General features: G+C 42.2%; 1 protein-coding gene across 3 annotated transcripts in view; it reads left to right on the top strand.

The window, feature by feature from the left end:
* GINS3 (GINS complex subunit 3) overlaps positions 1–15,913 on the top strand; it is a 91,367-nt gene that overhangs the window by 34,026 nt on the left and 41,428 nt on the right. For 2 of the 3 annotated variants that reach the window (XM_047836400.1, XM_047836399.1), the window contains exons 2-4: positions 2,175–2,380; positions 2,945–3,196; positions 7,259–7,326. The gene's annotated coding sequence lies outside the window, so the exon portion shown is untranslated. Of the gene's footprint in view, positions 1–2,174; positions 2,381–2,944; positions 3,197–7,245; positions 7,327–15,913 lie in introns of those variants that run through there. The other variant, XM_047836402.1, reaches the window with a different exon arrangement.

Below are 15,913 nucleotides of genomic sequence, written 5' to 3'. Positions count from 1 at the left end.
TCTCAACTGTATCCCTTGAAAAGAGTAGACTTCTTTTCAAGTATGAATGGAAAAAGTTATATAAAAATGAACCCAGGGGTGTGTGGAGGTTCCTCAGAAAATTAAAAATAGACCTACCCTATGACCCAGCAATAGCACTGCTAGGAATTTATCCAAGGGATACAGGAGCACTGATGCATAGGGCCACTTGTACCCCAATGTTCATAGCAGCACTCTCAACAATAGCCAAATTATGGAAAGAGCCTAAATGTCCATCAACTGATGAATGGATAAAGAAATTGTGGTTTATATACACAATGGAATACTATGTGGCAATGAGAAAGAATGAAATATGGCCTTTTGTAGCAACGTGGATGGAACTGGAGAGTGTGATGCTAAGTGAAATAAGCCATACAGAGAAAGACAGATACCATATGGTTTCACTCTTATGTGGATCTTGAGAAACTTAACAGAAACCCATGGGGGAGGGGAAGGAAAAAAAAAAAAAAGAGGTTAGAGTGGGAGAGAGCCAAAGCATAGGAGACTGTTAAAAACTGAGAACAAACTGAGGGTTGATGGGGGGTTGGAGGGAGGAGAGGGTGGGTGATGGGTATTGAGGAGGGCACCTTTTGGGATGAGCACTGGGTGTTGTATGGAAACCAATTTGACAATAAATTTCATATATTGAAAAAAAAAATGAACCCAGGGGTACCTGGGTGGATCAGTCGGTTGAGCATCTGACTCCTGATTTTGGCTCAGGTCATGATCCCAGGACCGTGTGATTGTGTCTCACATTGGGCTCTGCACTTAGCATGGGGCCTGCTTGGGATTCTTTCTCTCTCTCTTTCTCCCTCTGTCCCCGCTCATACACACACTCTAAAAAAAGAAAGAAAAATGAACACAAAGGAAAATCCATTATACATAACAAATTAGGAATAGTATAAATCACATTCTCTGATCGTAACACAATAAACCTAGAAATAAAAAGTAGAAGCAGAACATCAACCATTTGAGGATGTCAGCATTTTCTATCAAACTACCCTTGGACAAAAAATAAATGTATAGACTTTTTGGGAAATAATGCTGATGAAAACACCACCTTCAAAACCCATGGATAGAGCTGCGCTCAGAGGAAAATGGATAGTCTTGCCATGCTCCTTACTGAATAATAAATCTAAACTACAGCAGGCAGCCTAGTTTTCCCAAGAAACAGGGAGAAGGAATGTGGTTTTTGCTTTGGGAGTTCCCTGAGAGAGCTGGCCATTTTATTAAACTCCCCAGAGTCACAGCTCTAGTCTCGGAAAATACTCACAGAGGCAAACCAATAAATACCACAAGTCCAAGGCTTAGTCAAAGCTCAGTAAATTAGACATTAGTGTTTTGTTGGTTTTTTTCTTAAATATAATATAATTCACATACCATCCAATGCATCCACCTAAAATTTTAAATTCAGTGGCTTTTAGCATATTCACAGACTCATGCACCCACCACCACAATCAATTATAGAATATTTTCATTACCATTAAAAAAAAATATGCCCTTTGGCAGTCACTCTCCATTTGTCCCCAGTAACTCCCACTCCAGCACCTGACAGCCACAATCCTGCTTTCTGTCTCTGGATTTGTCTATTCTGGATAGAGGGAATGGGGGGGGGGGGTGACCTCTTGACGGGTGCAGGGGTGATAAGAAATCTCTGAAATGCAGTGCTTCTAACTAGATGGAGCCAGCTGGTTGCGTGACACTGTGAATCTATTGAACGCCGCAGATTCGTGCTTTAGAACGGTCAAGTTTATATTTTGTGTACTGTAGCACAATACTAATTTTAAAAATCCAAACCAGTATTTGTGAAGTCATTGATCAGGATCATACCTAAGACTTAGTCATGCATATTTAAGTGAGTTATTTTTTGTCACATTATATTAAGAGAAACAACAAACACCAGCAGCGAAATAGCACCCCGAACAACAAATATTTAAGCTTATTTAACAAAAACAAGGAGTGTAGGCATTTTGTTTCTTCAACAGAAAAGTACGATAATTCTAACAAAACGAACACACGGAGTGAAAAGCCGTTTTTCATTGTAACTATGGAACATGCTGTTGCATTTCCGTAGACTATGCCGAGGGAAGGGGAGAGGTCTGGAATATCAGGTCACAAGGCTGCCTTCCCCCTGCTCTCTCTCTCTTTGTTTACAGATGAGGGAGGGAAGACAATCCTCCAGCCTCTTCAAGTCCTGGGAGCCTTCTCACTTCAGCAGCATTAAAACCACGCAGACACGGACAGAATGAGCGATTGCCTCGCTGGCTGCCACCCAGCCTCTTTGCTCGCCCCTCGGGACCGCCCAGCGCAACCAGTGGACGAGGGACAAATCATCGCCCCCACAGGCTGTCTGACCCTGAAGGTAATAACACTCAAAGAAATGGCATTGAATTCGAGAGCAAATTCAAGGCATCTGCCATGCTTGTGCTAAACATCCTCTTGTTTCCAAGTAAGGAAACGTGACGGTCATTTTCTGAACGGTCTGGGATTTTACGAAGAAAATGATTCAAGAATGCAGCAATCAAGCATTCATACGGTGGTTTGTGATATTGGCTGCACATGAGAATCATCTGGGGGCTTTGAGAAACCTCCGTGTCCTCCCTGGTCCCACCCCAGACCAGCTGAGTCAGATGCTGAGGGGCCTTGGCTCCCCAGGTGGTTCCAACACGCAGAGCACGAGAAGCTCGAGAAGCTCGCTTCCTGACAATTCAGGTGGAAACACCTTCAGCCGCCAGCACCGAAGCTGCTCAACTTTGTAGGAATACACCTGTAGGAGGAACCAAAGCCCTCCCAAAGGACCCTTCAGCTGTTGTGCTGGGAAAGCTCTGGGCAAGCTCAGTGGTGGGGGGGACAAGACGCAGGTGAGCCAGGCTCCCGTTCACTCACCCGCTACTCATCTGTTCACTTATTCACTCCATGTTTCTAGGCTCCCCTCTGTGCCAAACCCTGGAATGGGCCCTGGGGAAACCAAGTCAGAAAGAAGGCCTGGTGCCTCCCTCAGAAATCTCGAAGTCTGGCAACCAGGTGCGAGACGTGCTCTGGAAGAAGCCATGGGCTTTCAGGGGAAGGAGCCTGTCACCTAGGTCACCTAGCCTGGCAGAGCAGGAGGAGGGAGCATCCTTGAAGACAGCTTTCCAAAGGAGGGGGATACCTGACTGGAGACATGGTGATGGACCAGGTATGAGCCGAGTGCTACACTTCTGAGAGATAGCAGCAAATCCCCTGTGAGTGGGGTTCTCAGCCTGGGATGCACCTGGAACCAACTCGGAGCTTCTAAGTGTATCCATCTCTGGCCCCAAGTCCAGAGGCCCTGGTCTAACTAGTCCGCAGTGGGGCCTGGGCACTTGTATGTTTTATAAATGTTGTAATATTTTTATTGAGGTGAAATTCACATAACATAGAATTACTTAAAAGCAAACAGTTCAGTGGCATTTAGTACATTCACATTCACCGCCTCTATTTGGTTCCAAAACACATTCGTCACCCTAAAATAAAACCTGTATGCGTTAACCACTCCCCATTTCACTCTTAACCCAGCCCCTGGCAACCATAAATCTGCTTTCTATCTCTACGGATTTAACTACTCTGGATATTTTACGTAAAAGGAATCCTACAAAATGGGACCTTTGTATCTGCCTTCTATCACTTAGCATAATGCTTTCAAAGTTCAGCCGTGTTGGGGCACGTGTCAGTACCTTAGTCCTTTTTAGGGCAAGATAATAGTCCATCATACGGATATTGCATAATTTGTTTATCCACTCATCTATCGCTGGACATGTGGCTTGTTTCCACCTTTTGGCTACTGTGAATAGTGCTATGAACATTCGTACACAAATGTTTAACATCTATTTTCAATCCTTTTGGGTATATACTGGACATATGTAGTTGTTTCTTGTTTTTTTTTAATTTATTATTTTGAAAGAGAGTGTGAGAAAGCACGTGCGTGCACTCAAGCAGAGGAGGGGCAGAGAGGGAGGGAGTAAGAGAGAGAATCCCAAGAAGGCTCCGTGCTGCCCGCACGCAGCCCAACACAGGGCTCAATCTCACAAACCGTGAGATTACAACCCGAGCCAAAATCATGAGTCAGACACTCAACCAACTGAGCCACCCAGGTACCCCTGGATGTCTGTAGTTTTTGAAAGCTCCCTGAAGATACTAACACGCAGCCAAGGTTGTAAGTCACTAATTTGGAACACCAGTTGAATAGATTCCCAGGCCTTGCTCTGGACAGTCTAATTTCACGACTTAAGGAATCTCTTCCTGGCCCTCTCTCTGCCTTGGCATCTCCTTCCTCTGCCTCGACAGGCCAGCCTACCTGTCAGCCTCAGAAGTGCCTCGGCCAATGGCCAACGTGCGCCTTATTAAGTGCAGGAACAACCCCTTCCACTCCGAGGGAGGTCCCTCCCTGCCCCAGCCCAGCAATCCAGGCCGGTTCCTCTGGGGCTCCCTCCAGGTGAGGCCCAGAAGCTGCTCATCCTTCCTGCCTGGGCCAGCCCCTGCTCCTGATCTCCTGTGGAAGATTCTTGGGCACTCCTATCCCCCAAGAACAAATCATCACGTTTACCGATGGTGCAGTCTTGATTGATCTTTACGGCCCAAAGCCCTCTGACCCCGTAAGGACATATTAGGTCAGAGACACCTCCACCAGTCACATTCACAGGACATCCCAGTGTGAAGCATCGGTATTTTCGCTATCAGGTGACCACACAGTTGTCACCAAGAGTTGTTTATATTTGTGTCACTAAAAGGCCCATCCTGGAGATTTTCCCCAAGCAAAGGAAGCCGCCCTAAAACTGATCAAACTCCAGATACAGAAAACTGACCACTTTCAAAAGGCACTTCTCCAGCTTCAAAAAAATTGAAGTGCGTGGGTTCTGGTTACTTAGATAAACCCAAATAGTATGGATCCTGGCACCAGTGTCAAATTCAGGGACATCGTGGGGTCTGTGTGACTACTCACAAACATACCTGGTGTGAGCTCCAGCAGGGGTAAGACGGCCACCTTCCTCCCCTGACAGCTAGGGAAGCAGACTTGTTTGCCTCAGTATGAGGGGTCAAGGTGGCTCCAAAGAGCTTGAGAAATACAAAAATTTGGCAATGCTCTTGTGTCACCTAAGTCCCATTCCATAAGTCAGAAAGCAAAACCACTTTAATACATTTAATCTAAATGTAGAAATACTTCTGGCATTTTACTTTTAGTATGGGTCAAACCCTGCTCGATGCATCAGCACATGTTATCTCATTTAATCCTCACAGTGACCATGTGAGGTAGAATTTATTATCCACATTTTAAAGATGAGGATGGGGCAGCCTGGCTGGTTCTGTCGGTAGAGTATGCAGCTCTTGATCTCAGGGTTGTGGGTTCAAGCCCCATGTTGGGTGTAGAGAGTACTTAGAAATAAAATCTGTATTTAAAAAAAATTTTTTAATGGTTATTTTATTTCTGAGGGAGAGAAAGCATGAATGGGGGAAGGGCAGAGAGAGAGGGGGGGGGGGGACACAGAATCCGAAGCAGGCTCCAAGATGTCAGCATAGAGCCTGACACAGGGCTCAAACTCAAGAACCGTGAGATCATGACCTGAGTGAAGCCGGATACTTAACCAACTGAGCCACCCAGGCGCCCCAAAAATAAAATCTTAAAAAAATCATAATAAAGAGGAGGAGATTGAGGCCCAGAGAGGTTAATCAACTTGCCCAAGGTCACACAGCTATTAAGTAATGGATCTGGGATGCAAACCTAGATCTGTTTGACTTCAAAGTATGTGGCTGTAAATGATGAATATTCTCTCAAAAAGTGTATTTCGGGAAAGGAATGACCTACTGATCTGCACAGATGCTGCACCCACTCAGAGCGGTAAGAAGGATCTAAAAAGGATATCTACTGGGCGTGCTTAAAAAATAGAACGTGATGTAAGCTAAGTGCTAGACCGCGCGGTCTGTAGGAGGCAAAGGACCCGGGGAACATCCCTAGTTCACAACACTCAGCACCGTGCTGGGTACAAGTTGTGCTGGCTGAAATTGGTCACCAATGACGTCCCACTTGATCTTAGATTGCTCTTTCAAATGTAATAACTAATAAATCCATAAAGCTGCATCTTTCTAGAGCTCCTATTCCACAAGGTAAGGTTGTAAAACGTCATTCATTTTGGACAACACAAGTTATTCCAGAGGCTAAGAGGATTCCAAGAGAGTGGCAGCAGAAATGGGAACACTCTTTCCTCACGTGGGTAAGTTCTGGGCTCTCATTCTTTCCTGAGGTGACCACACACATATTATCACCCATCCATCGTCCAAGAAAGTCCAGCCAGGGAACTCGCATAGTTAAACATTTCCATCCGCAGGCCGCCTGGCCAACCAAATGCCACTCTGGCACTTGCGTGCGGTGATCATTTAGGCCGGCAGGCGGCGATCTTGCCCGCGACATTCTACCTTCGCGGTTTCTCAACCGGGCAGCTAGATGCGGCACTCAGGCCAAGTTAACTGAAAAGGTTTCTCGGCTGAGGACTCCTTGGCACAGCTGGTATTTGCAATAGCAAAAGAAAGTGTCAGAAGCAAACGTGCTTTCTCTGCTTTCTCATGACTGCTTTTAGAAGGAACTGCTTTAAAAAAAGAAACAATTGCTTTTGTCAACTTTCTGAAAATGTATTATTCAACTAATTAAAACTTGAATTACAATCTTGGTGGGTTGGTTTTTTTTTTTTCCATTAATGTCAGATGGCCTTTTCATCTGCCTCATTTTCCAAGGTAGTTTAGTATCTCAACTTCCTTCCTACCTTCTTCCTTCCTTCCCTCCTTCCCTCATTCCTTCCTTCCTTCCTTCCTTCCTTCCTTCCTTCCGCTTATTTATTTATTTATTTTTAAATGTTAACGTTTATTTGTGAGAGAGACAGTGTGAGCATGAGTGGGGGAGGAGAAGAGAGAGACACACACACACACAGAATCCAAAGCAGGCTCCAGGCTCTGAGCTATCCACACAGAGCCCACAGCCCAACGCAGGGCTTGAACCCACAACCTTTGAGATCATGACCTGAGCCGAAGCCCGACGCTTAACGGACAACCACCCAGGCGCTCTGGGACTTTCTTCTAAATGAATTCTCAAAATAGAGTCTGAACAGGCTGACTGGCCTTGCAGGAAAATGTCTGTCTGCCACTGTCACCCTCACTGGGTGGCAGCATTTAGAACATTATTTCTGCTTCACCAAAACTTGGGGTTTCAGCTGCTTTTCGGTTTCCCTTGCAGAATCTCATGGACGGGGTGTGAACCCAGGAGACTGAGAAGGGTACTTGTTTTTGTGTTGGAGATCAAAGGTAAGGTGCTATTTGATAGAAATTCTCTGCTGCTCTCAAAACAAACAAAACTCACTTAAAAACCAGTAATTTCATGAAGACCCAGGGTGCCAAGTGGCACAGAGAGGCAGAGGGGGATGACGCTTCGAGATTGGCAAAGACAAAGCTCTGTGCAGAAGTGGTGTTTAAACCCCGTTTTGGTCAATTTGAATAGATAAAAGTCACTGTTTGTAAACTGGAATTGTAAATGAAAGCTCAAAGAATCCAAGCCTCAAAGGAGAAAACTGTAATCAAAATTCGTTTTTTTTCTTTTCATGTAATCTTTATTTTTTTAATTTAATTTTTTATTTTTTAAAATTTACATCCCAATTAGTTAGCATATAGTGCAACAATGATTTCAGGAGTAGATTCCTTAGTGCCCCTTACCCATTTAGCCCATCCCCCCTCCCACAACCCCTCCAGCAACCCTCAGTTTGTTCTCCATATTAGGAGTCTCTTCTATTTTGTCCCCCTCCCTGTTTTTATATTTTGTTTCCCTTCCCTTATGCTCATCTGTTTTGTCTCTTAAAGCCCTCATATGAGTGAAGTCATATGATTGTTGTCTTTGTCTAATTTTGCTGAGCATAATACACTCCAGTTCCATCCACGTAGTTGCAAATGGCAAGATTTCATTCTTTTTGATTGCTGAGTAATACTCCATTGTATGTATATACCACATCTTCTTTATCCATTCATCCATCGAGGGACATTTGGGCTCTTTCCATACTTTGGCTATTGTTGATAGTGCTGCTATAAACATTGGGGTGCATGTGTCCCTTCGAAACAGCACACCTGTACCCCATGGATAAATGCCTAGTAGTGCAATTGCTGGATTGTAGGGCAGTTCTATTTTTAATTTTTTGAGGAACCTCCATACTATTTTCCAGAGTGGCTGTACCAGCTTGCATTCCCATCAAAATTCATTTTTAAAAGATGATCAGGGGAGCCTGGGTGGCTCAGTCAGTTTAGCACCGACTTTGGCTCAGGTCATGATCTCGCGGTTCATGGGTTCAAGCCCCACATGGGGCTCTGTGCTTGCAGCTCGGAGCCTGGAGCCTGCTTTGGATTCTATATCTGTCTGTCCCTCCCCTGCTCACACTCTGTCTCTCAAAACTAAATAAACATTAAAAAAATTAAAAATAAATGAATAAAAGGTGATCAACACACAACCCTTTTGGATTTACACACATTAGAGGTATTCCAAACTCATTTGTTTGGGAAGATGAAAACAGGCATCGCTACTCAGAGCACAGATGAGTTTTTCCGGAAGCTCACCTGGAAATGCAATTGTATGATGTCCATGAAGTTAGGAGTAAGTATTGAGCAAGTAGAAACACTGGGATGGAGTGTGTGCTTGTCTCACTCAAACCTTTCTCCTGCAAGAGAATTCTGTTCCCACCTCGCTGGCAGGATGGGGCTACTCCCCACTGCTTGGGGGAGACTTCTCTCCTGCTTTTGCCTTTCCCCTAACTTTGAGCTCCATTTTGTTGTCTCAGGGAAAACCACAGTGGCTGTCTTTCTGTTCCGCCCCTGACAAGGAAGCCTGTCCTTGGAAAGGACAGAACTCAGACCAGCTCCCTCGTTTACGGAAGCGGGGCTAGTGACTTGCCTGGGTCACCTTGACTTACACAGCTGGGATAGAGGCAGCAGATCTGATGTCTGGTTAGGAGTTTTTTCCTTTGCATCCCAAGTGCCTAAGACCAACCTGGTGCGACTGTGCGTGTAGGAAATTGCCTTGGAACATCTCATGACCAAGTCCCCAGAAAGTTCTCTCTGGGCCACTGACAGAACTTAGTTCCCGTGATGTGAAAACCACAGGAATGGTGAATTTGCAGAATACTCTGTGGGGTTTTTTTTATGGCTATAATCTGATGAATAAAAGAGATTTTAAAAAATAATAATTATTTGCATAAATACCCTGGCTTTTTTATTAGAGTCTAACCTTTTTGAGGGTACAGACGTGTTATATTCATTTCTATAAAGTCTATAATTCCCTCTCTACTCACACTTGATGTCCAATAAGTATTCCTTGTTTGATTGAATAGGGATGGCTCTGAATTGAAGCCTGGATTGAAAAATTCAAAGCAATGGCAGGATTTTTCTTACCTCTGACTTTTAGCCCTTTTTCTCCCTGTGACCAGGCCTCCTGGAAGTTTTCCTCTTCTCTCTTAAACTTTTTCTCTGTGACACTCATTGGATATCTCGTCACATACAGCCTTTTCCTGTTTCTTACTTCATATGCAACATTTAATTTTCCCAGCAAGGTTGTCCTCAAAGGTCAGGCTAATGTTTCCTGTGCTATGATATCCAAGTCAGTACATGGTACCGTGCTAGGCCCATAGACAAATTCCAAAGACTATTGAAAAGAACAGCTTCAGAACTGGTAAGAATCTACATGATGCTTTTAGATAGCATTTTATTTTTTAAGTTCTGTCTCAGAAATTATTCCTTTTGTGGGGCACCTGGGTGGCTCAGTCCGTTAGCATCCAACTTCAGCTCAGGCCATGATCTCACGGTTTGTGAGTTCAAGCCCCACGTCGGGCTCTGTGCTGACAGCTCAGAGCCTGGAGCCTGCTTCAGATTCTGTCTCCTCTCTCTGCCCCTCCCCTACTTGTGCTCTGTCTCTCAAAAATAAATAAATATAATTTTTAAAATTTTAAAAAAAGAAATTCCTTTTTTGACAACATAACACGTTTTTAATTTTCAAATTTTATTCAAAATAGTTTTTTAGTTGATGTACTTTATTTTTCATTGTGAACTTTACATAACATAAAAGATACCATCTTAACCATGTTTAAGCGTATGGTCCAGTGGTATCGAGTACATTCATATCGCTATATACTTATGTCCAGAACTTTTCTCATCTTACAAACCTGATACTCTGTACGCATCAAAAAATAACTCCCTATATTCCTCCCTCCCCAGCTCCTGGTAAGCACCATTCTACTTCTTGTGTCTCTATAAATTTGACAAACTTAGTGGTTTATGTTAGTGGAATGGTACAGTTTTTGTATTTTTGTGACTGGCTTGTTTGACTTAGTATGATGTCTTTCATCCACACTGTAGTAATGTCAGGATTTCCTTTCTTTTTAAGGCTGAGTACTATCCCATTTGTATGTTTATGTCACATTTTGTTTATTCATCCCTCCACCAGTGGACAGATTAGGATGGATTGGGTTGCTTCCACCTCTTGGCTGTTGTGATTAATGCTGGTGTGAATATGGATGTACAGATATCTATCCCAGTCCTTGTTTTTAATTTATTCAGGTATATACCCAGAGATGTAATTGCTGGATCATATGGTAATTCCGTTTTTAATTTTTTGAAGAACCTCCATACTGTTTTCCATAGTGGCGATGTCATTTTACATTCCTACTGGCAGGACACTAGGGTTCCGATTTCTCCACATCCTTGCCAACGCTTGTTGTTTTCTGTTGTTTATGTCTTTGTTTATAATGGTCATCCTAATGAGAGTGAAGTGGTGTCTTATGGTGGTTTTGATTTGCATTTCCCTAATGATTGGTGATGTTGAGCATTTTTTCTTGTACTAAATGGCCATTTTAATTTGTTTTTTTTTAATTTTTAGTGTTTATTTTTGAGAGAGAGAGAAAGAGAGACACAGTGTGAGCAGGGGAAGGGCAGAGAGAGAGGGAGACACAGAATCCAAAGCAGGCTCCAGGCTCTGAGCGGTCAGCACAGAGTCCGACGCGGGGCTCGAACTCATGAACTGCGAAATCATGACCTGTGCCAAAGTTGGATGTTTAACTGACTTAGCCACCCAAGTGCCCCTAAATGGCCATTTTTATATCTTCTTTGGAGAAATGTCTATTCCTTTTCTGCCCATTTTATTTATTTTTTTTTTATTTTAAGTAGAACTCAAAATCCTGAGATCAAGACCTGAGCTAAGATCAAGAGTTGGATGCTTAACCGACTGAGCCACCCAGGTGCCCCCCCTGCCCATTTTATTTATTTTTTAAAATGTTTATTTATTTATCTTTGAGAGAGAGCGCATGCACACAAGTGGGGGAGGGACAGAGAGAGAGAGGCACACAGAGTGTGAAGCAGGCTCCAGGCTCTGAGCTGTCAGCACATAGCAGGGCCCTGCATTAGCAGGGCTCACACCCACGAACCGTGAGATCATGACATGGGCAGAAGTCAGACGCTCAGCTAACTGAGCCACACAGGCGCCCCTCTGCCCATTTTGAAATCAAGTTATTTGGGTTTTTTGTTGTTGAGTTGTAGAAGTTGTTTCAATAATCTGGATATGTATGATTTGCAAATATTTTCTCCCATTTCATGGGTTGCCTTTTCACTCTTGACGATATCCTCTGATGCACAAAAGTTTTTAATTTTGATATAGTATAGTTTATTTTTCTTTCTGTCTATACTTTTTGTGTCTTATTCAAGAACAAACTAACAATTTTAGAGTGCAGTGCAGTCCCCCAAAATGGTTTCTAAGCCTAAAATATTAGAATTGGACATCATCCTAAAGTAGGGAGTGTCATTTTTTCATTCTCTTAAAATAACAGGTGAATTGAATGAGTAAGTATCGTTTTGATTAGGGGTTGTGTGGCCATTACTAGGAATGTTTGAATGTTATGTCTGTGTTGTGCCCGGATAGGTAATGTGAGAGCCAGAGTCAGCTGCTTACAAGGTTTTCCTGCAAGATGTGAACATACGTGTCCTCTGTTAATCAATAGGTTTGGCTTACAGTAGGTTTGGTTACAATGAAAACATGGTAGAGGTTTTCATTGCTGGGTGAATCTCTGTCCTTCTCAGAATACCTGTAAGAAGCAGAAGAGTACAGACATGGTCCCACAGACATAATTAATGAGGGGAAAATGTCAGGAGTCTCAGAAAAAAATTGTTACTCTTGGAGTTTTAACTGGCCAAATATTATAAATTTTATCTGAGAAACATACATACAACAAAGACGTAGAATAAAATTTATACCTCCAAAAACAAAGGGTGATTACGTGAACATGTGACTCTAATCACAGGAGAGGAAGAGAGGCTTGAATTATGCTTTGATGGCAACTTGGTGCTTACCCTAGTATCAGGACTATCAAAAGCTTCAAGTATGATTTCCAGAACATTCTGCCTGACCCCAAAAGTATTTATCTTTGCAACTCATTTATGGTGTCCATAAAGTTACCTATGTCTACTCTATAGGATTTTTAAAAGTTTCTTCTACATTTTCCCCCAATTTGAAAACTTTTCTATGGGCTCACATGAAAAGAGCAAGCTCATATAGACACGAGAACTTAAAATATAGACTCATTCTCAAATCACCAAACACATTTGAAGTGTCAAATATACATTCTTAATTATATTCTGGTTTGGGATTTTCAAACTTTTTAAAATCCTGAGTCTTTATATTAAAATGTAGGTTGACCTTTTTCAAACAATAGTCTTACTGATACATAAAATTGAGAGATTGTCATAAAATAAAATTTGTGTGAGTTGTACCTCACACAAATGGAGTGAGGAGTTTTGGTAAAATAATAATAATGGCAGTAACATTTTATTTATTTTTTATTTTTTGGACATTTTTATTTTTTATTTATGTGCATTTTCCATTTTCTTAGGGTGATTATAAATTTTTTTATTTTAGCTTGTTTTATTTTTTTATTTTTTTAATTTACATCCAAATTAGCATATAGTGCAACAATGATTTCAGGAGTAGATTCCTTAGTGCCCCTTACCCATTGAGCCCATCCCCCCTCCCACAACCCCTCCAGCAACCCTCAGTTTGTTCTCCATATTTGTGAGTCTCTTTTGTTTTCCCCCCTCCCTGTTTTTATATTATTTTTGTTTCCCTTCCCTTATGTTCATCTGTTTTGTCTCTTAAAGCCCTCATATGAGTGAAGTCCTTTGATTTTTGTCTTTCTCTGACTGACTAATTTCACTGAGCATAATACCCTCCAGTTCCATCCACGTAGTTGCAAATAGCAAGATTTCATTCTTTTTGATTGCTGAGTAATACTCCATTGTATGTGTATACCACATTTTCTTTATCCATTCATCCATCAAGGGACATTTGGGCTCTTTCCATACTTTGGCTGTTGATAGTGCTGCTATAAACATTGGGGTGCACGTGTCCCTTTGAAACAGCACACCTGTACCCCATGGATAAATACCTAGTAGTGCAATTGCTGGGTCATAGGGTAGTTCTCTTTTTAGTTTTTTGAGGAACCTCCATACTGTTTTCCAGAGTGGCTGCACCAGCTTCCATTCCCACCAGCAATGCAAAAGAGATCCTCTTTCTCCACATCCTCACCAACATCTGTTGTTGCCTGAGTTGTTTAATGTTAGAATGGCAGTAACATTTTAGAGTTATCACTTACTAGGTTGGAGATGACGATTATAATAAATTTTTCCAATCTCTTTGATGTTGTGACCTATCCAAGTCAAAGAAAAGGAAGTGTAATATATTTGCCGCCTATAGGTGGCAATCTTTGTATTATCAGCATTGTCTTTATTAAAAGGCAGATTATTAGAAATAATTAGAAATCATATTTTTGCAAAATTTTAAAGAACTTTGTTATGAAAATTTCAAACATACATAAAAGTATAGAGAGTAGAGGGGCGCCTGGGTGGCTTAGTCGCTTAAGCATCGACTTCAGCTCAGGCCATGATTCACCATTCATCAGTTTGAGCCCCACATGGGGCTCTGTGCTGACAGCTGGGAGCCTGGATCCTGCTTCGGATTCTGTGTCTCCCTCTCTCTCTGCCCCTCCCCCACTGGTGCTCTGTCTCTCTCTGTCTCACAAATAAATAAAACATTAAAAAAAATTTTTTTTAAGTGTAGAGAGTAGTATAAGGAACCGCCATGTTCTCACCAGCCTCTTCAACAGTTTCCACAGCCAGTCTTGTTTTATTGGCCCATATCCCCTTCTCTACCATCTGGGTTATTATTATTATTTTTTTAGAGTTTATGTATGTATTATGTAATCTCTATACCCAATGTGGGCTCAAACTCAGGACCCCAAGATTTAAAGTCACATGCTCTTCCGACTGAGTCCCACACCATGTGGATTATTTTGAAGCAAATCTCAGACACTGCAAAATTAAAATAGAAAAATAAAGTTATGGCACCACCTTTAAAACACCTCCAAGGAATTCTAGTAGCACCCAGGGAATCCTAAAAAATAAATGAACAAATAAAAAGCAACCTTCCTACTATGAAGATAAAGAAGCATTGAAGGTCACGGCGTGTAAAACATGAGGTGATAAAACTCCATCTATCAAATAATGTAACAATGTTTTTATTATACACATTGAGTGTATGCAGGTGAAATAGAGGTGATACTTTAGGTCTGAAAGAGAGAACCTTTCTTTTTTAAGCAGTGACTAAGTTACAGAAATAGTGATAGAATATATGACATCCATATCCTTCCTTGGGGCTAAAAAAAGTGATAAGACCAAGTTAGAAGTTTTAGCAAAATGAGTGGCGATATATAAAGGGGATACGAATAAGCCAGGGGAATGGAAATTTACCGACTTGTTAGAACAAAGCAGTGACAGCTGCTAGCTCTAAATTTAGAAACAGACGCAAGAAATTTTCTGAGCACCACCAAATAAATCACAAAGGCACGATCCACCCGGCCCCTTTCAGATTTTAACCCCTAAAACAATGCAAGGCAAACAGTTACCTCCAGGGTGGTGACTTAGTGGCTGTTCCCTTCCACAAACCTCAGTGCCCTCTGGGTACAGGGCAACCTCTCCTGAGAGTCCTGCCCTTGAAGGACAGCTCAAATGAAAACCAAGGGCAGGGGGCGAGCATCTCTTGAAAGATTCTAGGGTTTCTGTGATTTACCGAGACGTTTCTGATTTCACAGACCATCTGAAAGTGCAGTACATACTGTTTACATGTTCATCACATTCTCCGAGCTCTTCTAGCCCCAACTCTGGACATAAAATGATTTCCAAAAGCTCTCTAAGTGTCTGTGATATAGATTCTTTCACCTACCTGAAGCAGAAACTTAGCCATTGCTACTAAAAAAATTTTTTTTAATCTTTTTTTAATCTTTATTTTTGAAAGAGAGAGAGAGAGAGAGAGAGAGAGAGAGAGAGAGAGAGAGTGCAAGCGAAGAAGGAACAGAGATAGAGGGAGACACAGAATCTGAAGCAGGCTCCAGGCTCTGAGCTGTCAGCACAGAGCCCAACGTGGGGCTCAAACTCACAAACCGCAAGATCATGATCTGAGCCGAAGTTGGAGGCTTAATTCACTGAGCCACCCAGGTGACCTAAAATTTTTTTAATTAAAAAAAAATTCCACATAATGGTCTATAAACAGAGCACCTCAGAATGAGTAGAAAGCAATGTCAGGGTCACCAGATATGGTTTCTAGTCAGGTCACTGCCCTGGGGTGACCAAGGACATCACACACGCCAGGTAGGGCTTGAGTTTCCTCCCCCAGGATGGGCGAATAGCTGTACTTGCCTTCACTGAGTCACAGAAATATTGCTAAGGACGACCAGGAAAACTACCATACAGACACTTTGAAATTAAAAAAAAAATTATTAGTTTATTTATTTTGAGAGAGAGACAACGTAAGTAGGGGAGG

The sequence above is a fragment of the Prionailurus viverrinus genome, chromosome E2 (assembly GCF_022837055.1).
Source record: "Prionailurus viverrinus isolate Anna chromosome E2, UM_Priviv_1.0, whole genome shotgun sequence".
NCBI lineage: Eukaryota > Metazoa > Chordata > Mammalia > Carnivora > Felidae > Prionailurus > Prionailurus viverrinus.
The sequence above is the reverse complement of the archived record's forward strand: the minus strand, read 5'-3'. Positions and strand labels throughout refer to the sequence as shown.